Below are 16,747 nucleotides of genomic sequence, written 5' to 3' on the forward strand. Positions count from 1 at the left end.
AGAACATGCCAGTTAGCAGAACATAACAGTATGCCAGTTAGCAGAACATAACAGTATGCCAGTTAGCAGAACATAACAGTATGCCAGTTAGCAGAACATAACAGTATGCCAGTTAGCAGAACATAACAGTATGCCAGTTAGCAGAACATAACAGTATGCCAGTTAGCAGAACATAACAGTATGCCAGTTAGCAGAACATAACAGTGTGCCAGTTAGCAGAACATAACAGTATGCCAGTTAGCAGAACATAACAGTATGCCAGTTAGCAGAACATAACAGTATGCCAGTTAGCATAGCAGAACATAACAGTATGCCAGTTAGCAGAACATAACAGTATGCCAGTTAGCAGAACATAACAGTATGCCAGTTAGCAGAACATAACAGTATGCCAGTTAGCAGAACATAACAGTATGCCAGTTAGCAGAACATAACAGTATGCCAGTTAGCAGAACATAACAGTATGCCAGTTTAGCAGAACATAACAGTATGCCAGTTAGCATAGCAACATAACAGTATGCCAGTTAGCAGAACATAACAGTATGCCAGTTAGCATAGCAGAACATAACAGTATGCCAGTTAGCAGAACATAACAGTATGCCAGTTAGCAGAACATAACAGTATGCCAGTTAGCAGAACATAACAGTATGCCAGTTAGCAGAACATAACAGTATGCCAGTTAGCAGAACATAACAGTATGCCAGTTAGCAGAACATAACAGTATGCCAGTTAGCAGAACATAACAGTATGCCAGTTAGCAGAACATAACAGTATGCCAGTTAGCAGAACATAACAGTATGCCAGTTAGCAGAACATAACAGTATGCCAGTTAGCAGAACATAACAGTATGCCAGTTAGCAGAACATAACAGTATGCCAGTTAGCAGAACATAACAGTATGCCAGTTAGCAGAACATAACAGTATGCCAGTTAGCAGAACATAACAGTATGCCAGTTAGCAGAACATAACAGTATGCCAGTTAGCAGAACATAACAGTATGCCAGTTAGCAGAACATAACAGTATGCCAGTTAGCAGAACATAACAGTATGCCAGTTAGCAGAACATAACAGTATGCCAGTTATAACAGCAGAACATAACAGTATGCCAGTTAGCAGAACATAACAGTATGCCAGTTAGCAGAACATAACAGTATGCCAGTTAGCATAGCAGAACATAACAGTATGCCAGTTAGCAGAACATAACAGTATGCCAGTTAGCAGAACATAACAGTATGCCAGTTAGCAGAACATAACAGTATGCCAGTTAGCAGAACATAACAGTATGCCAGTTAGCAGAACATAACAGTATGCCAGTTAGCAGAACATAACAGTATGCCAGTTAGCAGAACATAACAGTATGCCAGTTAGCAGAACATAACAGTATGCCAGTTAGCAGAACATAACAGTATGCCAGTTAGCAGAACATAACAGTATGCCAGTTAGCAGAACATAACAGTATGCCAGTTAGCAGAACATAACAGTATGCCAGTTAGCAGAACATAACAGTATGCCAGTATGCAGAACATAACAGTATGCCAGTTAGCAGAACATAACAGTATGCCAGTTAGCAGAACATAACAGTATGCCAGTTAGCAGAACATAACAGTATGCCAGTTAGCAGAACATAACAGTATGCCAGTTAGCAGAACATAACAGTATGCCAGTTAGCAGAACATAACAGTATGCCAGTTAGCAGAACATAACAGTATGCCAGTTAGCAGAACATAACAGTATGCCAGTATGCAGAACATAACAGTATGCCAGTTAGCAGAACATAACAGTATGCCAGTTAGCAGAACATAACAGTATGCCAGTTAGCAGAACATAACAGTATGCCAGTTAGCAGAACATAACAGTATGCCAGTTAGCAGAACATAACAGTATGCCAGTTAGCAGAACATAACAGTATGCCAGTTAGCAGAACATAACAGTATGCCAGTTAGCAGAACATAACAGTATGCCAGTTAGCATAGCAGAACATAACAGTATGCCAGTTAGCAGAACATAACAGTATGCCAGTTAGCAGAACATAACAGTATGCCAGAACATAACAGTATGCCAGTTAGCAGAACATAACAGTATGCCAGTTAGCAGAACATAACAGTATGCCAGTTAGCAGAACATAACAGTATGCCAGTTAGCAGAACATAACAGTATGCCAGTTTAGCAGAACATAACAGTATGCCAGTTAGCAGAACATAACAGTATGCCAGTTAGCAGAACATAACAGTATGCCAGTTAGCAGAACATAACAGTATGCCAGTTAGCAGAACATAACAGTATGCCAGTTAGCAGAACATAACAGTATGCCAGTTAGCAGAACATAACAGTATGCCAGTTAGCAGAACATAACAGTATGCCAGTTAGCAGAACATAACAGTATGCCAGTTAGCAGAACATAACAGTATGCCAGTTAGCAGAACATAACAGTATGCCAGTTAGCAGAACATAACAGTATGCCAGTTAGCATAGCAGAACATAACAGTATGCCAGTTAGCAGAACACAACAGTATGCCAGTTAGCATAGCAGAACATAACAGTTTGCCAGTTAGCAGAACATAACAGTATGCCAGTTAGCAGAACATAACAGTATGCCAGTTAGCAGAACATAACAGTATGCCAGTTAGCAGAACATAACAGTATGCCAGTTAGCAGAACATAACACTATGCCAGTTAGCAGAACATAACAGTATGCCAGTTAGCAGAACATAACAGTATGCCAGTTAGCAGAACATAACAGTATGCCAGTTAGCAGAACATAACAGTATGCCAGTTAGCAGAACATAACAGTATGCCAGTTAGCAGAACATAACAGTATGCCAGTTAGCAGAACATAACAGTATGCCAGTTAGCAGAACATAACAGTATGCCAGTTAGCAGAACATAACAGTATGCCAGTTAGCAGAACATAACAGTATGCCAGTTAGCAGAACATAACAGTATGCCAGTTAGCAGAACATAACAGTATGCCAGTTAGCAGAACATAACAGTATGCCAGTTAGCAGAACATAACAGTATGCCAGTTAGCAGAACATAACAGTATGCCAGTTAGCAGAACATAACAGTATGCCAGTTAGCAGAACATAACAGTATGCCAGTTAGCAGAACATAACAGTATGCCAGTTAGCAGAACATAACAGTATGCCAGTTAGCAGAACATAACAGTATGCCAGTTAGCAGAACATAACAGTATGCCAGTTAGCAGAACATAACAGTATGCCAGTTAGCAGAACATAACAGTATGCCAGTTAGCAGAACATAACAGTATGCCAGTTAGCAGAACATAACAGTATGCCAGTTAGCAGAACATAACAGTATGCCAGTTAGCAGAACATAACAGTATGCCAGTTAGCAGAACATAACAGTATGCCAGTTAGCAGAACATAACACTATGCCAGTTAGCAGAACATAACAGTATGCCAGATAGCAGAACATAACAGTATGCCAGTTAGCAGAACATAACAGTATGCCAGTTAGCAGAACATAACAGTATGCCAGTTAGCAGAACATAACAGTATGCCAGTTAGCAGAACATAACAGTATGCCAGTTAGCAGAACATAACAGTATGCCAGTATGCAGAACATAACAGTATGCCAGTTAGCAGAACATAACAGTATGCCAGTTAGCAGAACATAACAGTATGCCAGTTAGCAGAACATAACAGTATGCCAGTTAGCAGAACATAACAGTATGCCAGTTAGCAGAACATAACAGTATGCCAGTTAGCAGAACATAACAGTATGTCAGTATGCAGAACATAACAGTGTGCCAGTTAGCAGAACATAACAGTATGCCAGTTAGCAGAACATAACAGTATGCCAGTTAGCATAGCAGAACATAACAGTATGCCAGTTAGCAGAACATAACAGTGTGCCAGTTAGCAGAACATAACAGTATGCCAGTTAGCAGAACATAACAGTATGCCAGTTAGCAGAACATAACAGTATGCCAGTTAGCAGAACATAACAGTATGCCAGTTATGCCATAGCAGAACATAACAGTATGCCAGTTAGCAGAACATAACAGTATGCCAGTTAGCAGAACATAACAGTATGCCAGTTAGCAGAACATAACAGTATGCCAGTTAGCAGAACATAACAGTATGCCAGTTAGCAGAACATAACAGTATGCCAGTTAGCAGAACATAACAGTATGCCAGTTAGCAGAACATAACAGTATGCCAGTTAGCAGAACATAACAGTATGCCAGTTAGCAGAACATAACAGTATGCCAGTTAGCAGAACATAACAGTATGCCAGTTAGCAGAACATAACAGTATGCCAGTTAGCAGAACATAACAGTATGCCAGTTAGCAGAACATAACAGTATGCCAGTTAGCAGAACATAACAGTATGCCAGTATAGCAGAACATAACAGTATGCCAGTTAGCAGAACATAACAGTATGCCAGTTAGCAGAACATAACAGTATGCCAGTTAGCAGAACATAACAGTATGCCAGTTAGCAGAACATAACAGTATGCCAGTTAGCAGAACATAACAGTATGCCAGTTAGCAGAACATAACAGTATGCCAGTTAGCAGAACATAACAGTATGCCAGTTAGCAGAACATAACAGTATGCCAGTTAGCAGAACATAACAGTATGCCAGTTAGCAGAACATAACAGTATGCCAGTTAGCATAGCAGAACATAACAGTATGCCAGTTAGCAGAACATAACAGTATGCCAGTTAGCAGAACATAACAGTATGCCAGTTAGCAGAACATAACAGTATGCCAGTTAGCAGAACATAACAGTATGCCAGTTAGCAGAACATAACAGTATGCCAGTTAGCAGAACATAACAGTATGCCAGTTAGCAGAACATAACAGTATGCCAGTTAGCAGAACATAACAGTATGCCAGTTAGCAGAACATAACAGTATGCCAGTTAGCAGAACATAACAGTATGCCAGTTAGCAGAACATAACAGTATGTCAGTATGCAGAACATAACAGTGTGCCAGTTAGCAGAACATAACAGTATGCCAGTTAGCAGAACATAACAGTATGCCAGTTAGCATAGCAGAACATAACAGTATGCCAGTTAGCAGAACATAACAGTGTGCCAGTTAGCAGAACATAACAGTATGCCAGTTAGCAGAACATAACAGTATGCCAGTTAGCAGAACATAACAGTATGCCAGTTAGCAGAACATAACAGTATGCCAGTTAGCAGAACATAACAGTATGCCAGTTAGCAGAACATAACAGTATGCCAGTTAGCATAGCAGAACATAACAGTATGCCAGTTAGCATAGCAGAACATAACAGTATGCCAGTTAGCAGAACACAACAGTATGCCAGTTAGCATAGCAGAACATAACAGTTTGCCAGTTAGCAGAACATAACAGTATGCCAGTTAGCAGAACATAACAGTATGCCAGTTAGCAGAACATAACAGTATGCCAGTTAGCAGAACATAACAGTATGCCAGTTAGCATAGCAGAACATAACAGTATGCCAGTTAGCAGAACATAACAGTATGTCAGTATGCAGAACATAACAGTGTGCCAGTTAGCAGAACATAACAGTATGCCAGTTAGCAGAACATAACAGTATGCCAGTTAGCATAGCAGAACATAACAGTATGCCAGTTAGCAGAACATAACAGTATGCCAGTTAGCAGAACATAACAGTATGCCAGTTAGCAGAACATAACAGTATGCCAGTTAGCAGAACATAACAGTATGCCAGTTAGCAGAACATAACAGTATGCCAGTTAGCAGAACATAACAGTATGCCAGTTAGCAGAACATAACAGTATGCCAGTTAGCAGAACATAACAGTATGCCAGTTAGCATAGCAGAACATAACAGTATGCCAGTTAGCAGAACATAACAGTATGCCAGTTAGCAGAACATAACAGTATGCCAGTTAGCAGAACATAACAGTATGCCAGTTAGCAGAACATAACAGTATGCCAGTTAGCAGAACATAACAGTATGCCAGTTAGCAGAACATAACAGTATGCCAGTTAGCAGAACATAACAGTATGCCAGTTAGCAGAACATAACAGTATGCCAGTTAGCAGAACATAACAGTATGCCAGTTAGCATAGCAGAACATAACAGTATGCCAGTTAGCAGAACATAACAGTATGCCAGTTAGCAGAACATAACAGTATGCCAGTTAGCAGAACATAACAGTATGCCAGTTAGCAGAACATAACAGTATGCCAGTTAGCAGAACATAACAGTATGCCAGTTAGCAGAACATAACAGTATGCCAGTTAGCAGAACATAACAGTATGCCAGTTAGCATAGCAGAACATAACAGTATGCCAGTTAGCAGAACATAACAGTATGCCAGTTAGCAGAACATAACAGTATGCCAGTTAGCAGAACATAACAGTATGCCAGTTAGCAGAACATAACAGTATGCCAGTTAGCAGAACATAACAGTATGCCAGTTAGCAGAACATAACAGTATGCCAGTTAGCAGAACATAACAGTATGCCAGTTAGCAGAACATAACAGTATGCCAGTTAGCAGAACATAACAGTATGCCAGTTAGCAGAACATAACAGTATGCCAGTTAGCAGAACATAACAGTATGCCCAGAACATAACAGTATGCCAGTTAGCAGAACATAACAGTATGCCAGTTAGCAGAACATAACAGTATGCCAGTTAGCAGAACATAACAGTATGCCAGTTAGCAGAACATAACAGTATGCCAGTTAGCAGAACATAACAGTATGCCAGTTAGCAGAACATAACAGTATGCCAGTTAGCAGAACATAACAGTATGCCAGTTAGCAGAACATAACAGTATGCCAGTTAGCATAATAGCAGAACATAACAGTATGCCAGTTAGCAGAACATAACAGTATGCCAGTTAGCAGAACATAACAGTATGCCAGTTAGCAGAACATAACAGTATGCCAGTTAGCAGAACATAACAGTATGCCAGTTAGCAGCCAGTTAGCAGAACATAACAGTATGCCAGTTAGCAGTTAGCAAACATAACAGTATGCCAGTTAGCAGAACATAACAGTATGCCAGTTAGCAGAACATAACAGTATGCCAGTTAGCAGAACATAACAGTATGCCAGTTAGCAGAACATAACAGTATGCCAGTTAGCAGAACATAACAGTATGCCAGTTAGCAGAACATAACAGTATGCCAGTTAGCAGAACATAACAGTATGCCAGTTAGCAGAACATAACAGTATGCCAGTTAGCAGAACATAACAGTATGCCAGTTAGCAGAACATAACAGTATGCCAGTTAGCAGAACATAACAGTATGCCAGTTAGCAGAACATAACAGTATGCCAGTTAGCAGAACATAACAGTATGCCCAGTTAGCAGTTAGCAGAACATAACAGTATGCCAGTTAGCAGAACATAACAGTATGCCAGTAGCATAGCAGAACATAACAGTATGCCAGTTAGCAGAACATAACAGTATGCCAGTTAGCAGAACATAACAGTATGCCAGTTAGCAGAACATAACAGTATGCCAGTTAGCAGAACATAACAGTATGCCAGTTAGCAGAACATAACAGTATGCCAGTTAGCAGAACATAACAGTATGCCAGTTAGCAGAACATAACAGTATGCCAGTTAGCAGAACATAACAGTATGCCAGTTAGCAGAACATAACAGTATGCCAGTTAGCAGAACATAACAGTATGCCAGTTAGCAGAACATAACAGTATGCCAGTTAGCAGAACATAACAGTATGCCAGTTAGCAGAACATAACAGTATGCCAGTTAGCAGAACATAACAGTATGCCAGTTAGCAGAACATAACAGTATGCCAGTTAGCAGAACATAACAGTATGCCAGTTAGCAGAACATAACAGTATGCCAGTTAGCAGAACATAACAGTATGCCAGTTAGCAGAACATAACAGTATGCCAGTTAGCAGAACATAACAGTATGCCAGTTAGCAGAACATAACAGTATGCCAGTTAGCAGAACATAACAGTATGCCAGTTAGCAGAACATAACAGTATGCCAGTTAGCAGAACATAACAGTATGCCAGTTAGCAGAACATAACAGTATGCCAGTTAGCAGAACATAACAGTATGCCAGTTAGCATAGCAGAACATAACAGTATGCCAGTTAGCAGAACATAACAGTATGCCAGTTAGCAGAACATAACAGTATGCCAGTTAGCAGAACATAACAGTATGCCAGTTAGCAGAACATAACAGTATGCCAGTTAGCAGAACATAACAGTATGCCAGTTAGCAGAACATAACAGTATGCCAGTTAGCAGAACATAACAGTATGCCAGTATGCCAGTTAGCAGAACATAACAGTATGCCAGTTAGCAGAACATAACAGTATGCCAGTTAGCAGAACATAACAGTATGCCAGTTAGCAGAACATAACAGTATGCCAGTTAGCATAGCAGAACATAACAGTATGCCAGTTAGCAGAACATAACAGTATGCCAGTTAGCAGAACATAACAGTATGCCAGTTAGCAGAACATAACAGTATGCCAGTTAGCAGAACATAACAGTATGCCAGTTAGCAGAACATAACAGTATGCCAGTTAGCAGAACATAACAGTATGCCAGTTAGCATAGCAGAACATAACAGTATGCCAGTTAGCAGAACATAACAGTATGCCAGTTAGCAGAACATAACAGTATGCCAGTTAGCAGAACATAACAGTATGCCAGTTAGCAGAACATAACAGTATGCCAGTTAGCAGAACATAACAGTATGCCAGTTAGCAGAACATAACAGTATGCCAGTTAGCAGAACATAACAGTATGCCAGTTAGCAGAACATAACAGTATGCCAGTTAGCAGAACATAACAGTATGCCAGTTAGCAGAACATAACAGTATGCCAGTTAGCAGAACATAACAGTATGCCAGTTAGCAGAACATAACAGTATGCCAGTTAGCAGAACATAACAGTATGCCAGTTAGCAGAACATAACAGTATGCCAGTTAGCAGAACATAACAGTATGCCAGTTAGCAGAACATAACAGTATGCCAGTTAGCAGAACATAACAGTATGCCAGTTAGCAGAACATAACAGTATGCCAGTTAGCAGAACATAACAGTATGCCAGTTAGCAGAACATAACAGTATGCCAGTTAGCAGAACATAACAGTATGCCAGTTAGCAGAACATAACAGTATGCCAGTTAGCAGAACATAACAGTATGCCAGTTAGCAGAACATAACAGTATGCCAGTTAGCAGAACATAACAGTATGCCAGTTAGCAGAACATAACAGTATGCCAGTTAGCAGAACATAACAGTATGCCAGATAGCAGAACATAACAGTATGCCAGTTAGCAGAACATAACAGTATGCCAGTTAGCAGAACATAACAGTATGCCAGTTAGCAGAACATAACAGTATGCCAGTTAGCAGAACATAACAGTATGCCAGTTAGCAGAACATAACAGTATGCCAGTTAGCAGAACATAACAGTATGCCAGTTAGCATAGCAGAACATAACAGTATGCCAGTTAGCATAGCAGAACATAACAGTATGCCAGTTAGCAGAACATAACAGTATGCCAGTTAGCATAGCAGAACATAACAGTATGCCAGTTAGCAGAACATAACAGTATGCCAGTTAGCAGAACATAACAGTATGCCAGTTAGCAGAACATAACAGTATGCCAGTTAGCAGAACATAACAGTATGCCAGTTAGCAGAACATAACAGTATGCCAGTTAGCAGAACATAACAGTATGCCAGTTAGCAGAACATAACAGTATGCCAGTATGCAGAACATAACAGTATGCCAGTTAGCAGAACATAACAGTATGCCAGTTAGCAGAACATAACAGTATGCCAGTTAGCAGAACATAACAGTATGCCAGTTAGCAGAACATAACAGTATGCCAGTTAGCAGAACATAACAGTATGCCAGTATAGCAGAACATAACAGTATGCCAGTTAGCAGAACATAACAGTATGCCAGTTAGCAGAACATAACAGTATGCCAGTTAGCAGAACATAACAGTATGCCAGTTAGCAGAACATAACAGTATGCCAGTTAGCAGAACATAACAGTATGCCAGTTAGCAGAACATAACAGTATGCCAGTTAGCAGAACATAACAGTATGCCAGTTAGCAGAACATAACAGTATGCCAGTTAGCAGAACATAACAGTATGCCAGTTAGCAGAACATAACAGTATGCCAGTAGCATAGCAGAACATAACAGTATGCCAGTTAGCAGAACATAACAGTATGCCAGTTAGCAGAACATAACAGTATGCCAGTTAGCAGAACATAACAGTATGCCAGTTAGCAGAACATAACAGTATGCCAGTTAGCAGAACATAACAGTATGCCAGTTAGCAGAACATAACAGTATGCCAGTTAGCAGAACATAACAGTATGCCAGTTAGCAGAACATAACAGTATGCCAGTTAGCAGAACATAACAGTATGCCAGTTAGCAGAACATAACAGTATGCCAGTTAGCAGAACATAACAGTATGCCAGTTATAGCAGAACATAACAGTATGCCAGTTAGCAGAACATAACAGTATGCCAGTTAGCAGAACATAACAGTATGCCAGTTAGCAGAACATAACAGTATGCCAGTTAGCAGAACATAACAGTATGCCAGTTAGCAGAACATAACAGTATGCCAGTTAGCAGAACATAACAGTATGCCAGTTAGCAGAACATAACAGTATGCCAGTTAGCAGAACATAACAGTATGCCAGTTAGCAGAACATAACAGTATGCCAGTTAGCAGAACATAACAGTATGCCAGTTAGCAGAACATAACAGTATGCCAGTTAGCAGAACATAACAGTATGCCAGTTAGCAGAACATAACAGTATGCCAGTTAGCAGAACATAACAGTATGCCAGTTAGCAGAACATAACAGTATGCCAGTTAGCAGAACATAACAGTATGCCAGTTAGCAGAACATAACAGTATGCCAGTTAGCAGAACATAACAGTATGCCAGTTAGCAGAACATAACAGTATGCCAGTTAGCATAGCAGAACATAACAGTATGCCAGTTAGCAGAACATAACAGTATGCCAGTTAGCAGAACATAACAGTATGCCAGTTAGCAGAACATAACAGTATGCCAGTTAGCAGAACATAACAGTATGCCAGTTAGCAGAACATAACAGTATGCCAGTTAGCAGAACATAACAGTATGCCAGTTAGCAGAACATAACAGTATGCCAGTTAGCAGAACATAACAGTATGCCAGTTAGCAGAACATAACAGTATGCCAGTTAGCAGAACATAACAGTATGCCAGTTAGCAGAACATAACAGTATGCCAGTTAGCAGAACATAACAGTATGCCAGTTAGCAGAACATAACAGTATGCCAGTTAGCAGAACATAACAGTATGCCAGTTAGCAGAACATAACAGTATGCCAGTTAGCAGAACATAACAGTATGCCAGTTAGCAGAACATAACAGTATGCCAGTTAGCAGAACATAACAGTATGCCAGTTAGCAGAACATAACAGTATGCCAGTTAGCATAGCAGAACATAACAGTATGCCAGTTAGCAGAACATAACAGTATGCCAGTTAGCATAGCAGAACATAACAGTATGCCAGTTAGCAGAACATAACAGTATGCCAGTTAGCAGAACATAACAGTATGCCAGTTAGCAGAACATAACAGTATGCCAGTTAGCAGAACATAACAGTATGCCAGTTAGCAGAACATAACAGTATGCCAGTTAGCAGAACATAACAGTATGCCAGTTAGCAGAACATAACAGTATGCCAGTTAGCAGAACATAACAGTATGCCAGTTAGCAGAACATAACAGTATGCCAGTTAGCAGAACATAACAGTATGCCAGTTAGCAGAACATAACAGTATGCCAGTTAGCAGAACATAACAGTATGCCAGTTAGCAGAACATAACAGTATGCCAGTTAGCAGAACATAACAGTATGCCAGTTAACAGTATGCCAGTTAGCAGAACATAACAGTATGCCAGTTAGCAGAACATAACAGTATGCCAGTTAGCAGAACATAACAGTATGCCAGTTAGCAGAACATAACAGTATGCCAGTTAGCAGAACATAACAGTATGCCAGTTAGCAGAACATAACAGTATGCCAGTTAGCAGAACATAACAGTATGCCAGTTAGCATAGCAGAACATAACAGTATGCCAGTTAGCAGAACATAACAGTATGCCAGTTAGCAGAACATAACAGTATGCCAGTTAGCAGAACATAACAGTATGCCAGTTAGCAGAACATAACAGTATGCCAGTTAGCAGAACATAACAGTATGCCAGTTAGCAGAACATAACAGTATGCCAGTTAGCAGAACATAACAGTATGCCAGTTAGCAGAACATAACAGTATGCCAGTTAGCAGAACATAACAGTATGCCAGTTAGCAGAACATAACAGTATGCCAGTTAGCAGAACATAACAGTATGCCAGTTAGCAGAACATAACAGTATGCCAGTTAGCAGAACATAACAGTATGCCAGTTAGCAGAACATAACAGTATGCCAGTTAGCAGAACATAACAGTATGCCAGTTAGCAGAACATAACAGTATGCCAGTTAGCAGAACATAACAGTATGCCAGTTAGCAGAACATAACAGTATGCCAGTAGCAGAACATAGCAGAACATAACAGTATGCCAGTTAGCAGAACATAACAGTATGCCAGTTAGCAGAACATAACAGTATGCCAGTATGCAGAACATAACAGTATGCCAGTTAGCAGAACATAACAGTATGCCAGTTAGCAGAACATAACAGTATGCCAGTTAGCAGAACATAACAGTATGCCAGTTAGCAGAACATAACAGTATGCCAGTTAGCAGAACATAACAGTATGCCAGTTAGCAGAACATAACAGTATGCCAGTTAGCAGAACATAACAGTATGCCAGTTAGCATAGCAGAACATAACAGTATGCCAGTTAGCAGAACATAAGAGTGTGCCAGTTAGCAGAACATAACAGTATGCCAGTTAGCAGAACATAACAGTATGCCAGTTAGCAGAACATAACAGTATGCCAGTTAGCAGAACATAACAGTATGCCAGTTAGCAGAACATAACAGTATGCCAGTTAGCAGAACATAACAGTATGCCAGTTAGCAGAACATAACAGTATGCCAGTTAGCAGAACATAACAGTATGCCAGTTAGCAGAACATAACAGTATGCCAGTTAGCAGAACATAACAGTATGCCAGTTAGCAGAACATAACAGTATGCCAGTTAGCAGAACATAACAGTATGCCAGTTAGCAGAACATAACAGTATGCCAGTTAGCAGAACATAACAGTATGCCAGTTAGCAGAACATAACAGTATGCCAGTTAGCAGAACATAACAGTATGCCAGTTAGCAGAACATAACAGTATGCCAGTTAGCAGAACATAACAGTATGCCAGTTAGCAGAACATAACAGTATGCCAGTATGCAGAACATAACAGTATGCCAGTTAGCAGAACATAACAGTATGCCAGTATGCAGAACATAACAGTATGCCAGTTAGCAGAACATAACAGTATGCCAGTTAGCAGAACATAACAGTATGCCAGTTAGCAGAACATAACAGTATGCCAGTTAGCAGAACATAACAGTATGCCAGTTAGCAGAACATAACAGTATGCCAGTTAGCAGAACATAACAGTATGCCAGTTAGCAGAACATAACAGTATGCCAGTTAGCAGAACATAACAGTATGCCAGTTAGCAGAACATAACAGTATGCCAGTTAGCAGAACATAACAGTATGCCAGTTAGCAGAACATAACAGTATGCCAGTTAGCAGAACATAACAGTATGCCAGTTAGCAGAACATAACAGTATGCCAGTATGCAGAACATAACAGTATGCCAGTTAGCAGAACATAACAGTATGCCAGTTAGCAGAACATAACAGTATGCCAGTTAGCAGAACATAACAGTATGCCAGTTAGCAGAACATAACAGTATGCCAGTTAGCAGCAGAACATAACAGTATGCCAGTTAGCAGAACATAACAGTATGCCAGTTAGCAGAACATAACAGTATGCCAGTTAGCAGAACATAACAGTATGCCAGTTAGCATAGCAGAACATATGCCAGTTAGCACAGTATGCCAGTTAGCAGAACATAACAGTATGCCAGTTAGCAGAACATAACAGTATGCCAGTTAGCAGAACATAACAGTATGCCAGTTAGCAGAACATAACAGTATGCCAGTTAGCAGAACATAACAGTATGCCAGTTAGCAGAACATAACAGTATGCCAGTTAGCATAGCAGAACATAACAGTATGCCAGTTAGCATAGCAGAACATAACACTATGCCAGTTAGCAGAACATAACAGTATGCCAGTTAGCATAGCAGAACATAACAGTATGCCAGTTAGCAGAACATAACAGTATGCCAGTTAGCATAGCAGAACATAACAGTATGCCAGTTAGCAGAACATAACACTATGCCAGTTAGCAGAACATAACAGTATGCCAGTTAGCATAGCAGAACATAACAGTATGCCAGTTAGCAGAACATAACAGTATGCCAGTTAGCAGAACATAACAGTATGCCAGTTAGCAGAACATAACAGTATGCCAGTTAGCAGAACATAACAGTATGCCAGTTTAGCAGAACATAACAGTATGCCAGTTAGCAGAACATAACAGTATGCCAGTTAGCAGAACATAACAGTATGCCAGTTAGCAGAACATAACAGTATGCCAGTTAGCAGAACATAACAGTATGCCAGTTAGCAGAACATAACAGTATGCCAGTTAGCAGAACATAACAGTATGCCAGTTAGCAGAACATAACAGTATGCCAGTTAGCAGAACATAACAGTATGCCAGTTAGCATAGCAGAACATAACAGTATGCCAGTTAGCAGAACATAACAGTATGCCAGTTAGCAGAACATAACAGTATGCCAGTTAGCAGAACATAACAGTATGCCAGTTAGCATAGCAGAACATAACAGTATGCCAGTTAGCAGAACATAACAGTATGCCAGTTAGCAGAACATAACAGTATGCCAGTTAGCAGAACATAACAGTATGCCAGTTAGCAGAACATAACAGTATGCCAGTTAGCAGAACATAACAGTATGCCAGTTAGCAGAACATAACAGTATGCCAGTTAGCATAGCAGAACATAACAGTATGCCAGTTAGCAGAACATAACAGTATGCCAGTTAGCAGAACATAACAGTATGCCAGTTAGCAGAACATAACAGTATGCCAGTTAGCAGAACATAACAGTATGCCAGTATGCAGAACATAACAGTATGCCAGTTAGCAGAACATAACAGTATGCCAGTTAGCAGAACATAACAGTATGCCAGTTAGCAGAACATAACAGTATGCCAGTTAGCAGAACATAACAGTATGCCAGTTAGCAGAACATAACAGTATGCCAGTTAGCAGAACATAACAGTATGCCAGTTAGCAGAACATAACAGTATGCCAGTTAGCAGAACATAACAGTATGCCAGTTAGCAGAACATAACAGTATGCCAGTTAGCAGAACATAACAGTATGCCAGTTAGCAGAACATAACAGTATGCCAGTTAGCAGAACATAACAGTATGCCAGTTAGCAGAACATAACAGTATGCCAGTTAGCAGAACATAACAGTATGCCAGTTTAGCAGAACATAACAGTATGCCAGTTAGCAGAACATAACAGTATGCCAGTTAGCAGAACATAACAGTATGCCAGTTAGCAGAACATAACAGTATGCCAGTTAGCAGAACATAACAGTATGCCAGTTAGCAGAACATAACAGTATGCCAGTTAGCAGAACATAACAGTATGCCAGTTAGCAGAACATAACAGTATGCCAGTTAGCAGAACATAACAGTATGCCAGTTAGCAGAACATAACAGTATGCCAGTTAGCAGAACATAACAGTATGCCAGTTAGCAGAACATAACAGTATGCCAGTTAGCAGAACATAACAGTATGCCAGTTAGCAGAACATAACAGTATGCCAGTTAGCAGAACATAACAGTATGCCAGTTAGCAGAACATAACAGTATGCCAGTTAGCAGAACATAACAGTATGCCAGTTAGCAGAACATAACAGTATGCCAGTTAGCAGAACATAACAGTATGCCAGTTAGCAGAACATAACAGTATGCCAGTTAGCAGAACATAGCAGAACATAACAGTATGCCAGTTAGCAGAACATAACAGTATGCCAGTTAGCAGAACATAACAGTATGCCAGTTAGCAGAACATAACAGTATGCCAGTTAGCAGAACATAACAGTATGCCAGTTAGCAGAACATAACAGTATGCCAGTTAGCAGAACATAACAGTATGCCAGTTAGCAGAACATAACAGTATGCCAGTTAGCAGAACATAACAGTATGCCAGTTAGCAGAACATAACAGTATGCCAGTTAGCAGAACATAACAGTATGCCAGTTAGCAGAACATAACAGTATGCCAGTTAGCAGAACATAACAGTATGCCAGTTAGCAGAACATAACAGTATGCCAGTTAGCAGAACATAACAGTATGCCAGTTAGCAGAACATAACAGTATGCCAGTTAGCAGAACATAACAGTATGCCAGTTAGCAGAACATAACAGTATGCCAGTTAGCAGAACATAACAGTATGCCAGTTTAGCAGAACATAACAGTATGCCAGTTAGCAGAACATAACAGTATGCCAGTTAGCAGAACATAACAGTATGCCAGTTAGCAGAACATAACAGTATGCCAGTATGCCAGTTAGCAGAACATAACAGTATGCCAGTTAGCAGAACATAACAGTATGCCAGTTAGCAGAACATAACAGTATGCCAGTTAGCAGAACATAACAGTATGCCAGTTAGCAGAA

This window comes from Oncorhynchus nerka, linkage group LG20, assembly GCF_034236695.1.
Source record: "Oncorhynchus nerka isolate Pitt River linkage group LG20, Oner_Uvic_2.0, whole genome shotgun sequence".
NCBI classification, from domain to species: Eukaryota; Metazoa; Chordata; class Actinopteri; order Salmoniformes; family Salmonidae; genus Oncorhynchus; species Oncorhynchus nerka.